Below are 6,637 nucleotides of genomic sequence, written 5' to 3' on the forward strand. Positions count from 1 at the left end.
ACCGCGAGGTAATCCTCGCTGGGAAACATACCGCGAGGCTGTCCTCGCAGGGAAACATACCGCGAGGTAATCCCCGCAGGGAAACAAATCGCGAGGTAATCCTCGCAGGTTAACGTAGTGACGCTCACCTCGCAGGGACAAATACCGCGAGGTCATCCTCGCAGGGAAACAAACCGCGAGGCCGTAATCCTCGCAGGTTAACGTACCGCGACGAGCTCCTCGCAGGGAAGCATACCGTAGGGATCTCTTCGCCGGCAAGAGTCCGCGAGGCTGCCCTCGCCGGTACACTGCCTGCGATTTACTGGGAGCTTAGTGTCACCCGCGGGTATTGGATAAAGTTTTTAAAACGCACATTTATTTCAGGTTGTATGTCTGTGTCCACATCGAAGTAGGCTATTAGCGGGTAAATCCCAGTCGCCGCACCTATTTCTTGCTGTAGACTTTCAGCCTCGCCGACTCCCAGGTACCAACCAAAGATAACGTACATATTCCTCTCTATAATTTCTGTTGCCAATCATCCCATTCTCTTCGAAACATACAGCATATTCTTTAATTCAGGTAGTTCCAATTTTTTAATGATTAGCAGAACCAGCTCGTCGGGCATGCTTTCAATATCAGCCATCTGAAAAAGAAGCATTTGTGCATTATTTCGAAAGTGGTATTAACACATGTGTGCAGTGAAGATGAGCAACTCTTAATAAACTAGCTAGGGCCTTCTGTCCCCGTGCTGTTCTCGCAGTGCCAGACCCAGTGTGTAAAAAATTGAAATTTTAAAATATTGACGTAATGTATCTAATGTCGCAGTGTCAGGCCGGGGGCGTCAGGTCGATTGCGGGCAAGACCTGAGGCAAAGTGTCAGGATAGTCGATTGCGGGCGAAGCGTCAGCGGTGATCGGATTGCCGGGTCCTTGAAGGGCCAGCGGGGCGAGACGCGCGCACTGTGTTGACTGCGAGCGGGGGAGGCTGGCGGGTTGGGGGCCGTTCACAAATTACGTCACGCAAATTTCAGGCGGTTTTGACTCCCCCCCTCCCCCACGTCACGCGGCTAACCTAACCTTCTAATGCTTTCAGGATAGGACCGTCACGCCGGCAGAGACCCCCTCCCCCCCGGCAGATGCGTGACGTAATTTGTGAACGGCCCCTTGCCTACCCGGGGACCAGCAGGCGCTCCTTCTCCCAGGCCGGGCTGGCCGGCCCGTGCGCGGAGGGAGAGAGGCGGTAGCGGGTAACTGCCTATCTGAGCCTTAAGGGAAATGCATACAATTCTAAAGCGGCCGATTTCACCCTTCCAGACCGTCGGACCGATCGGGTCGGGTTGTCAATTTACTAGTTAGGACATACAGACCACAAAGCGTGAAGCACCTCCCCTGGTGGGGGGGAGGGGGCCGGTGACCAGCCGACCCTACGGTATATTGTCCAATAATGGGAACCGCTAGAAACCATCACTAAAACTAAAACGATTTTGTCCTCCAGGATCACCGCAAACCTAACACCACACGATTTTGTGATCCAGGATCACCGCACTGCTCAATCTTCGAAGTGGACGCGCAGGACGAGGGCCCAGAACTCGTGCCACTTTTCTGGGCGCCTGGACGCTACCGGCAGAAGAGTGACCCCGCTAGTGGCGGCGACGTAGGAGGTGGGACCATGGTGATTCACATAGTGCCTCTTGTTGTTTTTCCCGATGTCTACCGCTCGTGTCACAATTCTGTTCCAGCCTCTTTTCTAATTTTCCCATAAGGGGTAACGTCTTAAAAAAATTTAACTAATGCCTTACAATCGGAAATGTTATCCAAAATTGGCAAAATTTCAAATTTAACTTTGAAATTTTTGATAGGACTTTCTTGAAAAGGGGTATGCTCTGGCTTCATCCGGATACATGGTTAAATATCCAAAAATTTAGATGTCGGAATTTCAATGGTTTTCACCAGTTTGAAGACAGTCTCAATGGGCTCCAGCACATCGCACAACTCCCGTCACCTTGGAGATGCCGATGTCTGGCATACGATCTCCTATCACAGCTTTGATCTATCATAGGAAACGTTATTACTAGGTAGATGTACGCCAGACCACGTCTCACGTAACAGGCTTCGCGATACCTCACAGAACACTGTTACGCTGCGACGCGCCTGGCATACATCTATCTACACTGTTAAAAAAGTTGTGAAATTTCACATCAAAATCAGTTGTAAAATTGCAAACGTGGTTGGGAAATTTCATAACATTGTCAATTTTGCAATTAGTTATTAAAATTCATAAAAGTTTCCTGAAAATTCAAATCTGTCTTCTGAAAATTAGGAGACATTTGTAATTTTACAATTTGTGATTGTAAAATTGTGATCACTCTATTGGAAATGTGAGATTTGATTGTAATTTTCCGATTGCAGTTTGTAATTTTGCGAAGTAAAACCAAATGAAACAGGACCTGCACAAGTCCTCCCATCAGGTTTACTACAGTACAACGAACCTCAACACCTATAAGCCCGTTGTGACTTTGGACTTTCATGCGACGAAACAGCAACTGTACTTAAAAGAACTGCCGCCAGATGGCGTTGTGGTCAGCGCGTCTCTTCCAAGAGCAATTATTAGTATTTAACTAAAATTTGCACAAGAAACTGACATGTACTTTTGTGCGCTATGATCTGTAACACAATGCTGTAGCTGGCTACACATTTGTTTTTGAGCAAAAAGTCAACCAAGTGCCCCAAATAATTGGTCTAATTCCAGCGCGCGCCGGTCCCCGCTACCTCTCCTTAGTTAGGTACGGCGCCGTTCGCACCAGTGAAGTAGGGGGCGCCTTTGAAGCGCCCCCGTATTTTTGCTGCGACTTTACCCCCAGAGGTAGCTGACACTTCTTCAGCCCAACGAGCTGATCCCTAGACCGTCTGTGGTTCACCTACTCCATGTTCATGGCAAATTATTTTAATCTTATATACCTTGATGTTTTGAAAATTCACATTAACGTTTTTAATTTTCAGATCGCAGATTGTGAAATTTCAAAACACGTTTGCAATATTTTTTACAACTGTTTTAGTTTGTAATTTTACAAACATTGAATTGCGTAAAAAGTTGCCAACAAAATTTGTAAAATTACAATCCAAATTTTTTAACAGTGTAGGCCTGCGGCGCTGACACCCGAGTCGGTCAAAGGAAAGCATCGTAAATAGGCCTTCGCCTTCAAAAGTCACAAATCCTGCCCACCAGGGTTTTATTTTGAAGAGTTGACACATCAGAGACAATGATATCTGCGAATGATATATCTGCGAAAAAACATTGAAATGATTTAGGGTCAATTTCGTTTGGAAAACTCCCTGTAGCGCCTCAACGGTTGGAGATAGAGCCAAACAGACGAAATTTTCGCCCGAAGGGCTCTACTTTGATGAGTCATCCCTTAGGAAACTGTAAAGAAAAATATTGAAAAACAACGTTATTTGTGGGCCCTGTGGTTTTTGATTTTTTTCAAATCCAATTTTTGAGCTAGAATGCCCTTCATCGAACTTGATCTGTCTTTGTATGACACAAAATGACCCTGAAAATTCCAGGTTGCTAGCTTACTTCGTTCTCGAGTTATGGTGATGACAGACAGACAGACACACAGACAAACAGACAGACACACAGACAGACAAACAGACGCGAAACTTTTTGATCATCATTTGAGTAATAGGCTTCGCTAATCACTCAGCCAACAAAAGAGAAAATTCACTTTGACTTTTTAAAAGTTTGACGCGAAAATCGTTTATTAGTAACGTTGTGTTTAACTACGTAGATGTACGCCAGACCACGTCTCGCGTAACAGGCTTCGCGATATCTCACGAAACACTGTTACGCTGCGACGCGCCTGGCATACATCTACCTAGGCCTGCGGCGCTGACACCCGAGTCGGGTAGCGCAAAAATTGACACCAAGGTACGGGCCTCCGGCCCGTCAACTTCCCGTCACTTCGACTAAGCATGCAGGGTTGTACATTTTTTCGCTTGTTTTCGTCAAAACCCCCCTGTGGCGCCTAAACGGTTCAAGATAGAGCCAAACGGACGAAATTTTCGCCCACAGGGCTCTACTTTGATGAGCTACCCTTTCGGAAACTATAAAAAAAAATGTTTTAAAAAACATTATTTGTGGGACCTGTGGTTTCTGATTTTTTTTAAATCCAATTTTTGAGCTAGAATGCTCTTCTTCGAACTCGATCTGTCTTTTTATGATACAAAACGACCCTGAAAATCCCAGGTCCCTAGCTCAATTCGTTCTCGAGTTATCGTGATGACAGACAGACACACAGACAGACAGACGCGAAACTTTTTGATCACTGGAGTAATAGGCTTCGCTAATCGCTCAGCCAATAATTTTCAAAATTCTTTTGACACTAGGTGGATACTTTACCGAGCATTTTTTGCCGAAAACTTAAGATACCGATCGACTGCTGCGTAAGTGCGGTTCGGGTAGCTCAATGCGGCATGAGTGCGCAGAAAAAAGTAGAAAAACAGAGGTGCTATGTAACACTCTTTTTCGGGCGCTAATAGAATTATAGGGAAGCTAGCGCCCCTTACGGGGTTGTAGCATATTTCCAGAGACAATACTTCACTAACGACCCAAGACATAGAAATGATAAAGAAAGTGTCCAACCCTACAACTATTTCGTGGGTTCAAACACAAAGTTGTGCAGTAAGAGTCTGGATTAGCAGTAACGCACTATTAAACGTTGAAGGGTTGAATTTCTTCTTATCAGTGTAACAGACTGCTCATCATTACAGCTGCATTTATCGCGCAACTGAGGAAAAATCGGCTATACGGACATGAGCCCGCCTGGAGTTGAGCCTGACCACTGTAGGCCCTACCAATGCCCGATATGAGCTTAGTTCCGAGTCGGACTCGTCAGCTTTGGTCCTGGCTGCGTCTAGCTTGGCTCATATCGGTCACTGCTTGGGCCCACAGTGTTTCGGGCTGAACTCCATGCGGGCTCATGTCCGTGTAGCCGAAAAATCACGAAAGTCTGAGCGTGCGCAGGTAAAAGCGAGGTGTCCTCCACTTCACAACCAGGTGTACGTCAAGTTGGCGAGTTGACGAGTTGTCGCAAGTTAAGCACGAGTTGGGACCATTTTTTTTTATTTTTGCGATATTTTTTACAAATTAAGCCAGAGTTTTTGCAAATCTTCGCGATTTCTCGAAAGTTTTGGCGAGTTTGACGCGAAAAGGGCGCGAGTTGGGCACTGACAAGTGTACTAGCGGGGACCCCTCGAGTTAAAGTACGACATTTTTCTAGACGTGTGTTATACCAAAAAAATAAAAAAAAATAGCGGGTACAAAACACATTTATAAATGTTTACATTGGCATGTACCCGTGCTCCTCTGCTATTGTCTTCCTATGATAAGTGTCACCTTTCTTTTCTATTTTAAGTGTGTTGTCAGTTTTACTATCAAAATAAAGCCCTTGAAGTGTAGTGCCATTATAGGCAGTGCTTTGTGCTTTCTTTCTAATTTTACTCCTGTCACGTCGAATCTTACTTCGATCGACAAAGATTTGTCAACAAGAGTTACAAGAGACTTGTCTTCAAGAACTGCTGTCGTTATTGCTGCGACAGCAACATCAGAAAGCTTAAACCTATCAGCAATTTCAGAAGTACGTTTCAAAGTGCCCTGACGCTTTTTGGTCCTAAAATGTCGGTTAAAAAGTGGATAAACCTTAAACTCTTGATCTGTTTCGGGTTCCTGCAACTGGGCTTCAACCTCCTCAGGAATAGTAGAAAGACGTTGACTTTGAGCTTTAGACTGAGATTCAGCCAATAGTTCTGCCTGCCTTTTAGCCCGTTCCTCATTTCTTTCAGAAGTCTGGAGACTTTTGTGTCAACTTGGACGATACACATCTTACGAGGCCCTCTTTGATCATCAAGAAAATCACGTTCCCGAGAAGGTATTTTGTATTCTCCAGGACAAATGCGCCGTGATTCTACAAGACATCTACAAGCAGAAACTTCGAAGAGTTTGTGGGAATCCTCTTTAAATTGGGTGAGTCTTTTCAGGTAAGCTTGATTTATTTGTGGGACATGAAACCATTTAACATGGGAGCGGTATTTTTCATTGTCATTTTTAATTTTGTTTTGAATGCTAACAAGGGGCATTGGCGGTATTGAAGCCTTAATCCAAATGTCTCTTGTTTTCAGCTACAATTTTGGAAATTTCCAGTGAAGATGGCTCTTTCTTAGTGTCATTTCTAAGCTGGACTTCAGCACGGACGTACAAATAGTGAGACATGACGTCGTAGTATGTTGGTAACGAAGTACCGGACAACTGAGTGGGACGCCCAAAGATTGGGCACGAAGTAGAAACGGTAACCCTACTAATGTGCTTTCTAGGCTTTGATCCATAGTGAAAGTGATTGGTGAGAACACCTATTCAAAATAAACAGAAGAGCAACGTTGAGAGCGAGTGAAAGATGGTAAGACAACGAGTGGCGTCTGTGGCGAGCCGACAAGTCGAAACAAGTCGCGTATCGCGTCGAGATGCCTCGCCGTCTCGGTCTCGCTGCCGGGCGGCGGCCGCTCCCCCTCCCCACCTCCCTATACTCTTCCGGTCGCAGGCCAGCGCCCCCCCCCCCCCTCCACTCCCCCCACCTCACCCCCATACATCACCTACATCAACCCGC

Source organism: Frankliniella occidentalis, unplaced genomic scaffold (genome assembly GCF_000697945.3).
Source record: "Frankliniella occidentalis isolate FOCC.00 unplaced genomic scaffold, Focc_3.1 Scaffold12, whole genome shotgun sequence".
In the NCBI taxonomy this organism is placed as follows: Eukaryota; Metazoa; Arthropoda; class Insecta; order Thysanoptera; family Thripidae; genus Frankliniella; species Frankliniella occidentalis.